The following is a 15,173-nucleotide window of genomic DNA, read 5'->3' on the forward strand; positions in this document are numbered from 1 at the left end:
TTTTTCTGAACTCCCTTGTTGCAGCATTCATAAGAAGTCAATTAATGACTGGGTATCTTTAAAAAAAAAAAAAAAAAAAATCACTGTATAGGGTAATATTGAGATAATAACAGTTATACTTCCGCAGATACACTCCATTCTGAAACAAATGTGTTAAATAATGAACCCCAAAGTGACAGCTAGTCTAGGAAATATGTTTTCTACATTACTCCCTTGTGAAGTCTTTTTTTTTTTTTTTTTTTTTTTTTTTTTTTTTTTTTTTTATGAATAAACAACCAAAATAAATATATTTTGTGTGTCTGTATGTGTATAAACATATATATTTTTATATATCTGTCTATCAAAACTCTCATATGTGTTCCTTGCTGTGTAATAGATGCTATAAAATCCCATCTCTCCTTGGAGAGGGAGTTAAATGCATGGCGAGTGTGTAGAGACTGGCAGTGTTTTATGGAACCTGGCAAATGTAAGTGTAATAACAATAGATGTGCCAACATCCATATGTCAGCATCCAAAGTTTTTGGGCCAGACGTTAAATCTTTTATAAGGTGAAGATAGTTATTGCCCTTTAAAAAGACCTCTCAGTGACCATTAACAGATGAATGGTATTTATACATTTATTTCCTTTGTGTTATAGATATGAATGACATTATTTTTAAATTAATCAATAGTAAAAAGAAGATATATTGAATATTGAAAAAGATACAGAAAAGACAGAAAATATCTCTTACAGGAAATTATCTTCCTATGAAATAAAATACAGCTGTTTGTATTCGCATCACAGCTGTATTGCCTCTTCCACAATAGTCTGTAGAGCCAGTGACATCATTGTCTTATTACAGACACTGATTCTGGGCTGAAGTTTGTCATCCTGTCGACAGCAAGCGTGACCGTTTGTGTGGCAAGGACAAGTTAGGACACCTGGGACACATTTGTATAAACAGCCTTTCCTGCCGTCTGCCTGTCGGCTGCCTAAACTTAATCCCACCCACATTCCATTCTAAAGACCACAGCGGGAGAAGGACAAGAGAAAGAAGAGGAAGGACGTAGGGGTGGGGATAAGAGGGAAAAGTGTTGATAAGGGATTACAGCGACTGGAATGTATAAATTGGACATGGAGGACAGGAGAAACTGTTTAAGAGGAGTTAACACATGATGTATGGGACAATCCTGATTTAATCTATGATTGCCTATGTTATTTTATATTTTAATAATTAAAAATATAAAATATTATCTATTCTTCATCTCTATGTTGCTGTCTCTTTGCACATACATACATGTGTGTGTCTATATTTACATAGAACAGAAAGAGTTTAAATTGTTTCCAGAATAGGACATGTATATATGCACTTCTAACTTTATGAATTGTGTCCAAATGCTTGGGGAAAGTATGGATAGTAACCATCATTCCTTGTTTTCAACAATTTTTACATTTGCACTGTACATTTCACTCCTTCATATGGAAAAGCTATAACATAATATTTGACTTTCAGGTTTCAAGAACTGTCAAAAACTTAGACATTTCTTTTTAAAAACATCTCCAGCAGTACTGTCCCTTCAAAACCACAAAATGCAATATCAGCTTCAGAATTCATGACACAAATGCTACAGTAATAGTTCTTTCAGATTCATAGTCCTCCTATAAATTTCTCAATTTAAACTGACGCTTTAACCTGTGAATTCCAGAACAACTAATGCAGGAAAACAATATGCTATGTGTTAGAGTGGGATATTAGAAATCCCTCTATGTCAGTCTACCCTGATAGTAAAGAGGGCAGAAAAGGAAACAAAGACCTTGCATAAGAGTGTGACAAGATTTGGAATAAATAATCTATTGATGTTTAGAAATGGAGAACATTAGAGAAAAATGTGCAGTAATTCTTTTTATTTATGAATAAGCCACTCATGTAAAATCTACACCCTGTGGAGTAACTGTAGGTGCCTAATTGACTGCCTGTAAGCAAACCATTACAACTCTATTACTCCATCAACTGCAGGGAGGACACAGTGGGGAAAAAACAACTTCTAAGTAAAGTTTTCACACTCCTGCCTTGTGGTGAACTCCTCAGCTGGTTTTCACATTCTAAATCCAGAGCATGTTTCTTCTCACAAACTCCTTATCTATGTAGTGCTGGTATATAGAGCATGCTCTGCTATGGCAATTGTGCCAGATAATTAGAAACAAATTTAGTCCTGGTATAAGCATGAACAGAGTTTCCAACAAGACCACTGCCTGTATTAAGAAAAATGTCACAGTAAGAAAAAAGTTCTGTGACACTTTTATATAAGTGCGAATGTGTCATCATACAACCTCAACAAATCTCCAGCTCCTCTTGTTTATCTTTTTCTCTCTCTAGACGTAACCTAAGAGTGATGACTGCAACAGAAGGTGGAAAAATCTGGAAAGAAATATACTGGGAGTGATTAAATATAATATTTAAAGGTATATTTTTTCTTGGCAATTAATATTTTGTGGACAAAAAATCATATGCATACTAATTTTTAAGAAATATGGGAACAAGACCAAAGCAAAAATCATCTTAGAAGAGTCGCTCTGTTCTTTGATGTCAAAATTTAGACTGCTTCCTTCAGTTTTCCTCAGCTTAGCTACAGTTTCCTAGCTTCAAGATAGAAAAATGGATATATGTAGTACAAGAGAAAACAAAATATGGTTCACTCCCATCTTCTAATCTTATGGATATCTAAAAATATCTCTAAACAAGACTCAATATAAAGATTTCTGATAGTCTGTGCAGGAAGTGCAGTGCCCTGTACGGAATGTCCCCCTGTGACCCAAGCAGTATTCCAGAGACCCAGAAGATCACAGTGGAGATGCTCAGGAAATGCAGTGACAGCTGGCTTTTCTGAAAACTTTTTGAAACTTCCTTCTTCTGTTTGGATAAGATATACCAAGAAAAAGGCCAGTTGGAACTCAAAAATGCAAAAATAAAAGTGAGTATGAATATGTATTTATTCACATGCATATAAATTTCTCTCTATATATAACTTTTTAACAGTTAAAAACTGTCTTAAAAACTCCAGAAAAATTTGGGACTGGCTTCACTCCAAAACTGAGGTAGTTTAAACAAGTTCCTGTTTCATCAAAAGGAGTCCATCTACACCACAGTTCCTGTAGATTAATAGATTATTGTCCACAAGCTACAAATTTGACGAGAAATCAGTAGAGGCATGAAAAAGAACCTTACCAGAAATGGGGTCAGGGTTGATTCTTGTGCTTATGATGTGTCTAAAACAAGGAACAAGGAGGAGAGATCTGAGAGATCAGCCTTTTATTTTCTTCATGCATCGGCATAGTTAGTATTCAACACCATTTTGATGGAGGTAGAAAATCACAATTACTGCTTGTGGGAACTCATTTAACAGGATAATTCAATTGCTTCCAGTCACATATTCTTGCCCTTATTTGTCTCAACATCTGCTGTATTCTGTCTGCTGGACACCATGTCTATGAACTGAGGGACCTCAGAGGACTGAGGCCTTTGAGATCTGCACGCTTGAGAGTTATGCATGACAAACCACTCAAGTCACTCTAATTGTACTCAATAGAATTGCATGTCTTCAGCTTACTCTTAAAAAGCATGTAAAGAAAAAATTAAAATAAGAAAAGGGGGAAAGAAAAAATGGCTGATATTTTATGTGTTGAATGAGGAGGTTCAGTTTTCTGAGAAACAATTAGACTGAGGCAGTGGAGAGAATAAGTTGTTTCCTTTGCTGGTAAGAAGGTTTATGAGTTCATCTGCATCTTTTTTTACTACCTCAGTATCCATCTAGTTAGCCTTTAAGGATTTACCCTTTATACTTACAGCCTTTAAAAAAGTTATGAAGGCATTCATAAGAGCCTCTGTAAGACCATTCTTAAGCCATGGGGAAAGACAGAAATGTTTCCATACTTTTTCCATACAGTCTTTTCTCTCTTATGGGCTTCCTTCTTGTCAATATATTTTTGTGAGATAGCTCAGAAAAATAGAATTATATCATTTACCCATTAAGACAGTGACAAACATTAAGAGAACGATGTACAAAATCTGAAAGAAAAACAAACAAACAAAAAAGTCACAAACAAAACAAAGAAGCAAACAAGAAACTCACAAGTAGGTTGTACAGAAACACCTCAAAATTGAATAGGCATAACTTTTGGACTTCAGGGACTAAAATATGGTTGTTGTTTTGTTTTCTTTTTCCTTAAATTTTCTGTATATCTTTCTATTTGGGGTAAAATCTAAGCTGATTTAAAACTTCTATCATGTTCCAGAAGACAGAGTAAAAATAATTTCGCAAATGAGACTTTTTATTGCTTCTCTGCTATACCACATTGTTACACAATCTAGTTAGATTAAAAAGTAAAATTACCAAAACTCTTAGGCAGAGACAATGTCCAAACAATCCAAGGTAAAATCCAAAATAGCACTTACCAATCCAAAAGCACCTACCATACACTCAAACAGTAATTTAAACATATCCAGAAGGGTGATCTGAAAAACACACTATGTACTCACTTGTATGCCTAAGGCATCTAAGTTTTCTAGCTTGGTGTGTCTCTGCATACATCAAAATATGTCACCTTCTCAGCTGAACGAAGTGCACATCCTCCACACCTAGTCCATCTGGGATGCAAAGCAGCGTGTCACGCTCAATTTGCCAAGTGGCCTGGCTCAGTAGGTGCGCCTTGAACTCACTTCACACACAATGACAGCAGCAGTGGCAGCACATTGCAGAGCTCCCACAGTCACTTCCATTCAAAAATAGGTCAGAAGAAGGCGGAAAGTACTTGCACAGCAAGACTGTTATGCAAAATCTCTTCAGTAATATCACCTCCTCCTCCTCCTCCTCCCTCTTCTTGCTGGCTATCTTCTGAAAGTGATGCAGGAGAGAGCTGTCTGCTGACACTTCATATGACTTACACATAGAACCACAGGCAAAGCATTTGCAAATCCTAGTTCCATAGAATCTAATTTTGTCTATGGATGAGTGCCTAAATTCAGAAGCAACAAAATTTTAGATGCTTCCCTCCCTGACATTTTCAAATGTGTAGATTAGACATCCACCATCAAATGCATTGGCTGATATGAATTATGTTTGAAGATTGTACTGGAAAGTTTAGATGTCCCGCATTGCACTATGAATTTTACATCTCAGGCTTGTACTTAATTTGAGTCAGTGAGCAGTCCTCCAGTACTTTTCTTAAGATTTGCACCCTTGATCACATTTTTGAAAGTTCAAGATAGAGTGCATTGAACCTTGCCCTGTGGATCACGGTGTGCACTGTTCCTTTGTCTTCTGAATACCTAAAAAAAAAGGAAGTTAGATCCTAGTGTTGTCAAATCGTCACAAAATAATTTGAAAAATGTAGAAACTGCTTTTCCACTGTTTTTTCAAAGAAATCCTGGTCAGAAATTAAAGGATATCAGTAGTCCTAGAAAGAGCTCTATTTGGCAGATGAAATGCAGAAATAAAGGATCGGTCGTATTCTAAACTCTCAGAGAGCTTTCTTCCTCTATCAGCTTCATCATGACAGAAAAGTCATAGCACAAATAGTTTTGTTCATTTCATTCACAAAGATGACAATGAGCTTGACATCTCTGAGAAAGATTTCTCTTTTGCAAAGCTACCAGCAAATGAAGTAAAGGATGAAGTGATAAACCAACAGTCATTTTATTTGTACAGATAGCTCAGGAAGTAAGAGTTACATATAACAAGAAAAAAATGAAATATGTAGTTAATATAATTTTCCTGATATCTTAGTCAAAGCCTGCTTTCTCTCACTTCCTTATAACCCTACAGGCTTGCACTCATCTTGCAATTTTTATTGTAGTCTAACTTGGGCTGTCACAGCCATGTAGATGTCGAAATCTGTGCTCTTTGGAATACTGTTTTTGAAATGCAGACAGTTGTATTGTGCATATTGTGATGTTTTTGGAATGGACTGGATTAATTTAATTTCATCCATTAAACTTAGATTCTCCCAACCTTTTCTCTCAGATTTTCTCTGTGAATTATCTATCAATAAATACCAAGCTAGAATTACTGGGCTATGAAGATATGGGTTCTAGTCTACACTACTTATCCTACGCAGCTCCCTTTCAAAATATTATGTGCTATTTTTCCATTTTAAGTCCTCTTCATAAATAAGATATTCACATTTTATGAAACAAAACTCTTGATAAAGATTGATTCACAGCACCTATATGTCAGTTTTGTTGCCTGTGTTAAGGATGCTAGAACAGGAAGGTGAGACAACTACCCATAGGGTCACTGACTGAGTTAGAAGTTAAACCCAAAATTTCCTTTAATGACCCCCAGACTAAACTTTCCTGCTTCTAATGCTGTCCTGCATTTCCAAGATCTATTCTTGTAATATTCAAGGGGACAGACTTAACAATTTTATTTTTAATGAAAAGCCAATGTGGTCAGTAGGTATTGTACAAAAATATTTGTCAAGGTCCGTGCTAAAGGCTCATTGACACTGACAAAGATTTGTGGGTTTGGTTTGTTGGATTCTTTTTACTGTTAGATTTGTTTCTGCCCCTAAAGACATTGAGCAGGGCTCCCTGGAGCCTTTTTTAAAGTATTTTGTGTGGATAAAGGCATATCATGTAAGTGCTGATAAACGAGGCCAGGTATATTTTAATAACCTTCAACGTGGAAGGTATTTGTGTATCACTCTTACACACAGTCAGTCACTGTGTATCTTGGCAAAGCAAGATCCATTTCTGAAGAAAGAGAACTATTTCCATCCTTAATAAGTCATTCCAAGTTTCCTGTGATGTTATAAATAATCGGGCAAGCAGCCGGTTTTATTCTCCCTAATTTGATATGGCAGACTTGGAGAGCAGAAAAGTTCAGCCTCAACATAAGCTCTAGAGTTGGACTTTGACCAAAATTTCCCCCTTCCTTCCCATAATGAGATAAAGTTTATCATAAAACATGCTTACCAAGGCAGCTAAGACAGGGTTCAGGCTTCACATCTATTTCCTAGGAGCCCCTAGTCAGTCCTGCGTGCTGCATGCATGAGGTCACAGCAGGCTGGGCTTGCTTGGGGGAGCTGGCAGCTGGGCTGACAGTCTTAGCTAATACACTTGTCATTTGGGAAAATAAAAAAGTGCTTGCAAAACACAGCTTAAATTAGATTGTGAGTAATTGGAAAAGGAAATATAAAGTCACACTGTTTTACATGCATGTCGGGAAGGCAGTGAGGTGATGCATTGAGTACCTGGGTTACTGGCAAAGGTCAAGCACCCTCATGACAGACATCTTTTAAAAATTTTGAGGAGATACCACAATCGTCACAGAACTTTCAAGAGCTGCACAATACAGAGGCATGAGCACATAGCAAAACTAAGTTTTATGCGTAAAAGAAGGTCGGTTGAAAGGACATATTCCTTCATAATTATAAGAGTGACAAGAGGAATTTATGATTATATTAGAACCTAAGAAAAGATTTTTTAAAATCTGCTTTTGCAAATGATGCTTGGCAACATTTTGGGAAAGTCATTCAAACTGTTTCTAATTGTCATTCAATTGCAAAAGAAGTTAAGTAAATAACTTTATCTACATCTCAGAAATTCAGGAAGATTAATTAGATAATGTTATTGAAGTCGCTCATAGGCACTCTCTAATAATAATGCACGCCAAAGCCTTCATTGATGCTCATTACTTTCAAATATGAGGGAAAGAGATTTTTTTGTTGTTGTTTTTTAAAAGCTTCAGGTCATATCTACAGATCAACTTAATTTCCAAAATGCAATCCAGATGTATTGTTACAGATTCTAAAATAAAATTGTAGCTTTAAGGTAAAACATGCTAATAGGAAAATTAACTTGCTCTGATGAGTCATAACATAAAGTAATTTCCCTTTTAAAACAAAACTAAAACCTTACTTTGGTCCCTTATCCCAGATGGTATTCCTTCTGAAGAGGTAACTTGGATCCAACTTAGATCTTTTATGCTTTCTAAGATATTCTGTATACTTTAAAAAAAAAATACTATATGGGAATTAAGGACATTTTCTAAAGAGATCTACTCCCAATTGTAAATCCTCTATTAGAAAATTAAGAAACAGTTAGCTGAGTTACATTTCCCTATCATTTATATGACTTCTTAAGAAAGAGTACCCATGTAGCTAATCTGCTCTCTCTTCCTATCTTCATCTTCCAGTTCTGCAAAATCAAAAGAAGTCTCTCAAAGACTGAAAAGGTCTTCCTGGATAGTGATGTAATTTTCTCAAGTAGAACGAACACTGGAAAGACATGGAGAGTCTGAACAATTTGTTTGGATAGTGAGGCAACCGTGTTGCCCTCTTGCCAACTGGAGCAGAACACTTCTGCAGCAGCGGGTCTGAGCAACATAACCTGGCTGCGTTCTGGAATGTGTAGACCTGAATCTGATTTCAACAAAGGTTGCTTCACACCACTCAGGTGGTGGAAATTAGTCTTAAAGTGAGTATAAATCATATTTATACCTACTACAAGGCTTCTTTATATAGCTAAGTCAGTGGAAAGTTGCTTTGGTGTAAATGCACTTTAGGTCCCCATACTTTTAATTTGGCATAAAAATGGAAAGAAAAGAGAAAGAAAACCCTTTCAATGCCCCAAGGTTGGATAACAGCCATACTGTAACATAAACTAAGATTTCAAAGGTGTCTTAAGAAACAGTTCTCCAACTACCATTCACTTTTCAAGGGGGCTGAGTGACTCACTTCCTGAGACCTGTTTGAAACCCGATCCAGAACGATTATTCTGTCTGCATACAACTAGATTGTTTTCTAATGACTGACTAGTCTGACAGACCCATTACCACAAAGACCCTACTTTGGGTCAAGCAATAGAGCTCTTTGTTATCAGCATTGGAACACTTTACCTAGCAATACATGTGTTTAAGTTATAGCTGACAAAGGTATTGTTTTTTGCCTATGGCGTCACTGTAGTGCCACCTCAGAGGAGCTAATCAGAATAAGGTTTGGCCTCTGCTCAAATACTTAAATGGCAGGTTCCCAAACAAAACCAGGTGTTAGTCATCCTGGAGGTCTCACTACTCCTTTTGAATCAACAGTGAACCACTGCCCCGGAATTTCAAAACCAGCTTTCAGCTGAATTACTCTGTGACCAACTGTTGACTGCAGGGTCAAGGATTTTTGATCCAGACTTACCTTTGTTGTTGTTTTCCTGAAATGCCAGCAGCACTCATAAAAGTTGGATCCCATTTTATTAAAGTACATGCCCATGCTTCCATTCTGAGTAAGTAGCTTGAGGAGTCAGAAAAAGACAGATCAAAAAGAAAATCACAACAAAGACAGTGTTGCTGGTAAAGAATCAGGTACAACATCAGCTAGACTAACTTCAGGAAGCTGTTTTATTTCCCTCTATAGCCAGTGGAGAGAGACAGGTATTTGCAGAATATGGTCCCTCTCTTCCCTGATATTATAGTAACAGAAGGGATTACTCATTCCTGGAAGTTAAAGTCTCTGTCCTTTGAATAAAGAGATGTCTTTAACAATGAATTTATGTTAAACAACTCCAGTCTCTCTCTCTCTCCAACCTTAGAGCTTTAAGTGCAATATCATCAAATTTATACATAGTCTTAATATGGAGAAAACTTAATCATTTAGCAGCTGATATTATAGTCAACACTTTATGAAATTCATAGAGAGATGCAGGCATGGACACACACATGGATATGTGCTGTATAATCAAACAATATCTGAAACTGTCACCAACATACAACAGCCAAAGGTGCTCTCTGGAAAGCAGAAAGCCAAAACCACAAGATGATTAATGATGACGGATTTTACTGACTTTATTAGAAAACAAGCCCCCAAACAACTGTTCTTTGTTCTATGGATGAAAAAATCCCAGGACACTCAGCATCTAAGTATTTTCCAGCTTATGATATGAGAAGCAAGGTCACTGAATGTACTGGATTTCTTACCCTTCAGTAAATGATATTAGAAAATATCTCTAGCCTCAGCCCTCTCATCCCCTGCCAGAATTTTGCAATACTAAATGTCAAATTCTTGGTATGGACAGGTTGATGTGGAACATCTAAACTGCAATTCACCCACTTGATTTGTAATCCTTGTTTTGAAACCAGCCCATGATACTACTAAATTACAGACATTTTCCACACTTACTGTATACAGTTAATTATCTATACCTTTATTAAGTTATCATGGTATTGATTTGGATTAAATGAAACTTTGCAATGAAAAATCTCTAATATATAAGAGACCCAATCCAGGAAAAAACTTTTGGACTGTGTTATATATGTCCTAAAGTTAATTAGTGTTAAAAGATATAAAATGTAATGCAATCTCTATAAGTTTTGTTTTAATCCCGTATGCTAAGAGTTAACTCAGAGGAAAGTAGCTTGGAAAAGGTACAGGAATTTCTCTTGTCTGAAAAGACATGGGAGGGACACGAGATAAAAATAATTGGAATTACCAGAAAGGGAGACCCAAAAATGCCTCTGCCGGGAAGCATTAGAAAAGGAAGAATGACAATGGGAAAAAGATGAGAGCCCGGAGAAGCAGATGATTACATCAGATCGATATCTAGACCGTCTGCTCCTGAAATTAACATCTCCACACCACACCTGGACCCAACCATTAACAGCATTGTCCTCTCCCGCTGCCCTATTCAAACTCTTAGAACTGAAACATGAATGTTAAATGAAGATGCCTCGGAGGAAGGACCATCGAAATCCTGAGTTTCTCTCAGTGATCCAGTGTATAAAAAGAGGCTGCTACAAGCCAGAAATGTGAACTTGGGGGATAACAGACTGGCAGAGTGTGTTATCGTTGTTCACCCAGCGCTGACCCCGGGCTCGATGCTGTCCTTTTAATTGTGGCTGTCCGAGACTGTCATTCTGTCTCTCAATAAAATTCCAAATTGTGATTTATCGAACTTGGTCGATCGTATTTATTACAGACTGTCAGATGCAAATCTTGCTTACCTGTAAGTAAGATTTAAGCTACAGTTATAAGTTTAAGTTATGCTTTAAGCTACAGTTGTAAGCTGCTTGCACTGGATCCCTGTACTGGAAAAGAGAGACAGAATACTGAAGAAGGTGATTAATTAGTCAAGATCCAGGACCTTAAGAAAGAAGAGAAAGGATCTGGAGGTGTCTAAATTTATTCAGTGACTATAAATGGAGTCTTGGTAAATAGCTTATACCTTTAGATGGCTAAATTTAGGAGTGATTACTCTCACTCCTACTGGCTGCTTATAACTCCTCTGTAAATATCAGTCAAGAGTAAAGATTTTGTGCCTTAAAATAGAACACAAGACAAAAGCCTACAGTAGAAGTTGATTTTGCATATATGGAATTATTACAGGATTATAGAATAGTTTGGGTTGGAACAGTTGCTCAGAGCCTTGCCCAATTTGACTTTAAATAGTTCTGGTGATGGAGCATTTACCACGTTCTGGGCTCTCTCTCCCCACTCCCATATTGCAAATTGCATATATTGTGATAATAAGGAGTGTGCACCAAGAGTGTCCATCCCATTCCTTATACTTATACTTAAGGTATAATAGAAGGTTAGGTTGACTTCTGTTTTCTTCTGTGTGAATGTTTTTTAAATTCAACAAATATTTTAGGGCAAAATGATATTTTCTGGAAGTTCCCAATTGAAAGTATTTTAATATATCCAAATGTCTTCTTTGTAATGGCACCAGAAAATATACTGAGCAAAATTAAGATTCAAATACATAACCTTGACTTAAATGTCAAATCAGTGTTTCAGACTGCAATAAGTGATTGGGATTTTATGATTTTTTCTGGCAATATATTTCTATACAGAAAGAAATGTCCCAATACAAAACTCTATTACTTTGAGGTTAACTGATCATCTGGCCCTTTATTCTGTTAAAATGTAAATTACTGGCTTCTCCAAGCTACAATCTTGATTCTATTATTGTGGCCATAAACTACCACAGCACTGACAATGCACTACAGAGGGAATCTAACCAGTTATTCCTAACCTTCACCGCCATGCCAGTAATATGTGGTAGTAAATTTGGCAACTAGGAACAGGACTCTATCTGAAACAGGGACTAGAATGTATCTTAGTGGTTTTTAATCTGCTAGATGAGTAGTCTGAACTCCTGAACTCCCCTGATTTGTACTGAGAGATACAAATAAAATCCATAAACCCACGGATGAATTGCACCACTGCTCTGATAAAGCCCAAATCTGTGGGATTCTCTGCTGTTCTTGTAATATTTTTTCTTTAAAGCCATCACACCATTAAAAACAAACAAACAAACAAACTAAAAGCCAAGCAAATAAATAAACAAAAATGTCTATCCAAAGGAGTGGACTTAATTACAGTACTTGGAGAAGGAACCTTACCCATAGTTTTTTCAAGTTAGAGGCCTAGGCCTGTGATTTGAGACCAAGTTCCACCTCTGTTTCGAACACAAACCAGAAGACACTTTTAAAAGCCCCCAGACACAATGTAGACAGCACAGCACTGCTAACCAACAGCCAGGCACGTGGCTCCAGCCGACAGGTCTAATGAACGAGATTAGTGCCTGTTTTATGAATTAAAATTTGTGGTAAAAAAATAGTGTTTCATTTTCTCAGCAACCTCAGTCTAATTATTAACAGCAGGTTCAGTTGGCAAATTTCAGTATTTTTTCTCCTTTCATTTGTAAGTGAAAGACTTCAGTCTCTTATTTATTTTCTTTTTCCTCTAATGCTCTTGTAGTTATATGCCAGCTGGTTCTACTATTTTCTTTTTTCCTCTCTTTTATAAGGTTTCATTTTCCAGTAAAAGAAATATATAATGTATGAATTTCTGTAAAAGCTCACACTTTCACATTTGTTTATCCCCATTGTTAGCAATCCAAAGCAGACACATGTTCACAGCATGTTCTGTCTGGCAGGAACACCCGTTGCTTAATTTCCTACTACCACCCTCACAATCCTGGCAGGCTCCGGTCAGTCAAATGCATTTGTTTTCCCTAATTGCCTGATGGCATTTTTAGAAATCCTTTTCATTGAGAAATGAGTGATCACAGGAGACTTCACCAGATGTAAGAAAGACTGATAGTCAGTAAGCTGAAGGAGGTCAAAGAGTGTTGTTTGCTAGAATGTAATGAGCTTAAAGATGTGTTATTGTTATTAACTGTTATTTAAGCATCATATCAATTTAATATATTTTCCCCATCAATTCTCAAAGACAGTGTTGCTCTTCACAGTGAGATTTACAGCTTAAAGGGATCAGTGACTTAAAAAGTCCACACACTCATTATTTGGAAGTTATGATTGCTAGGAGATAGAAAATAGAACACCTTTCAGAATTCAATAATTCCAATAATGCAATAGAGCATTACCTGCTAGAAACTTATTGCAGAAAATGTCTCCAGGGAAAAATAATTGCAGAGAACCAAAGAACTGTTCATCTTGGAAAAGACCTTTAACATCCACTAGTCCAGCTGTTCACCCAGAAGCTCCAAGTCCCCAGACTATGCTTCCAATGCCACATCTACATGTCTGTTAAATACCTCCAGGGATGGTTACTCATTGTCCCTGAGAAGCCTATTCCAGTGCATGATCCCTCTCCCCTCCTTTTTTGAAGCAACTTTCCCTAATATCTAATTTATACCTCCCCTTGTGCCAATTGAGATAATTTCCTCTTGTCCCATCACTTGTTTCCTGAGAGAAGAGGCCAATCCTCTCCCCCAGGGATGGTACACCATCACCTCCCTGGGCAGTCTGTTATTATATCTACTCACCCTTTCTGTGAAGAACTCTGAGAAGAACTTCTTCCTAACGACCAAACTCAACCTCCTCTGGTACAGCTTGAGGCTATTTCCTCTTGTCCTGTCTCTGGTCGTCTGGGAGAAGAGGCCAACCCCCACCTGGCTACAGCCTCCTTCCAGGCAGATGTAGAGAGCAAAACTATCCCTCCTGAGTTTCCTTTCCCTCAGGCTAAACACCCCCAGCTCCCTCAGCTGCTCCTCATAAAGGTTTGTGCTCCAGACCCTTCCTCGTCTCCATTGTCCTTCTCTGGCCACACCCCAGCACCTCAATGTCCTTGTAGTGAGGGGCCCAAAACTAAACACAGGATTTGAATGGTGGCCTCACTAGTGCTGAACACAGCAGGCAATTTCCTCTCATTTTATATCATCCCTCCCAAATTTCAATGAGAATCTACATGCCAGAAGGGATTCAACTAGTATTACCACAGAGGCAATTATCAGTCCTTTTTCTAGAAATAGTCTCTGTGTTGTCACCATACCATTAGTTTAATGGTTTAAAACCATTAGTTTAATGACTAAACACCTTTAAGTGGGACAGTCTGAGAGGTTAAGCAGTTCATAGAACTGGTTGGGAGCTTGAAAATCTTCTAGTGTTGTAGATTCAGTTTTATTTTGGTACACAGATTCTTTCATTTTAATACAAGGTTTCATCCGTCTGCTACAGAATTATTTAATAAGAGAAGATTTGCACAGTGTAGAGATTTTTTTTTTTTTTTTTTTTTTTTTTTTTAATTGGGACACAATAGAAAAGAGAAATGAACCCATTCCTTCCAGTGTGGGTTTGTTAACAGATTTTATCCTGTCTTGAACAAAGCCATATCCACTTGGAAAAATTTACTGCTCTAAGGATGCCAAAAGAGAATTAATTGATATTCTAAGACTTACCATAAGGTTTTTCCTATTTTTCATTTACCAGTGAATATCTAAACTGTGCATAAACTTTTTCCTTTTTTTGTTTGGAGCCCTTGCTCTTTGTGCTTAGACAAGAAAAACAGAATCAAAGCTGAACTGATTCTTCAGGAGAGGAAGAATGATTCTTTCAGTCAGCTTTTGTATATTGTATTATTCCCTTTTTTATCTTGGAATATGTAAAATAGTATATTTTGCAATTGTAGGGCAGTAAAATATATGTGTGACTTATAAAATCTTTCTCAATTCAACACAATTTTCTAAAATTATTTTTGTTTCACTACAAAATGAGTGAAAACTCACACTCATTTATTGTACATGGGTACAGGCAGTGACCTAGAAGCATGGTGAGATTGAACATATAGAAACTGATTCTATCTACTTCTACTACAAGTTGCTAACTTTTGTTATATCTAAAATCTTAATTTCTTCTCTTCAATCTTTATCATAACATTAGTATGGCATTATTTTTCTCTCTGG

General features: G+C 36.8%; 1 long non-coding RNA gene across 1 annotated transcript; it reads right to left on the bottom strand.

The window, feature by feature from the left end:
* Nucleotides 1-3,158: 3,158 nt before the first annotated feature.
* On the bottom strand, nt 3,159-13,938 carry LOC120754428 (uncharacterized). Its single transcript, XR_005701437.2, has 4 exons — nt 13,758-13,938; nt 9,167-9,262; nt 4,518-5,306; nt 3,159-4,046 (listed from the first exon to the last, which is right to left on the bottom strand). It is a non-coding gene; the product is annotated as an uncharacterized LOC120754428 (long non-coding RNA).
* Between the last annotated feature and the right edge of the window lie 1,235 nt (nt 13,939-15,173).

This window comes from Hirundo rustica, chromosome 6 (genome assembly GCF_015227805.2).
Source record: "Hirundo rustica isolate bHirRus1 chromosome 6, bHirRus1.pri.v3, whole genome shotgun sequence".
NCBI classification, from domain to species: Eukaryota; Metazoa; Chordata; class Aves; order Passeriformes; family Hirundinidae; genus Hirundo; species Hirundo rustica.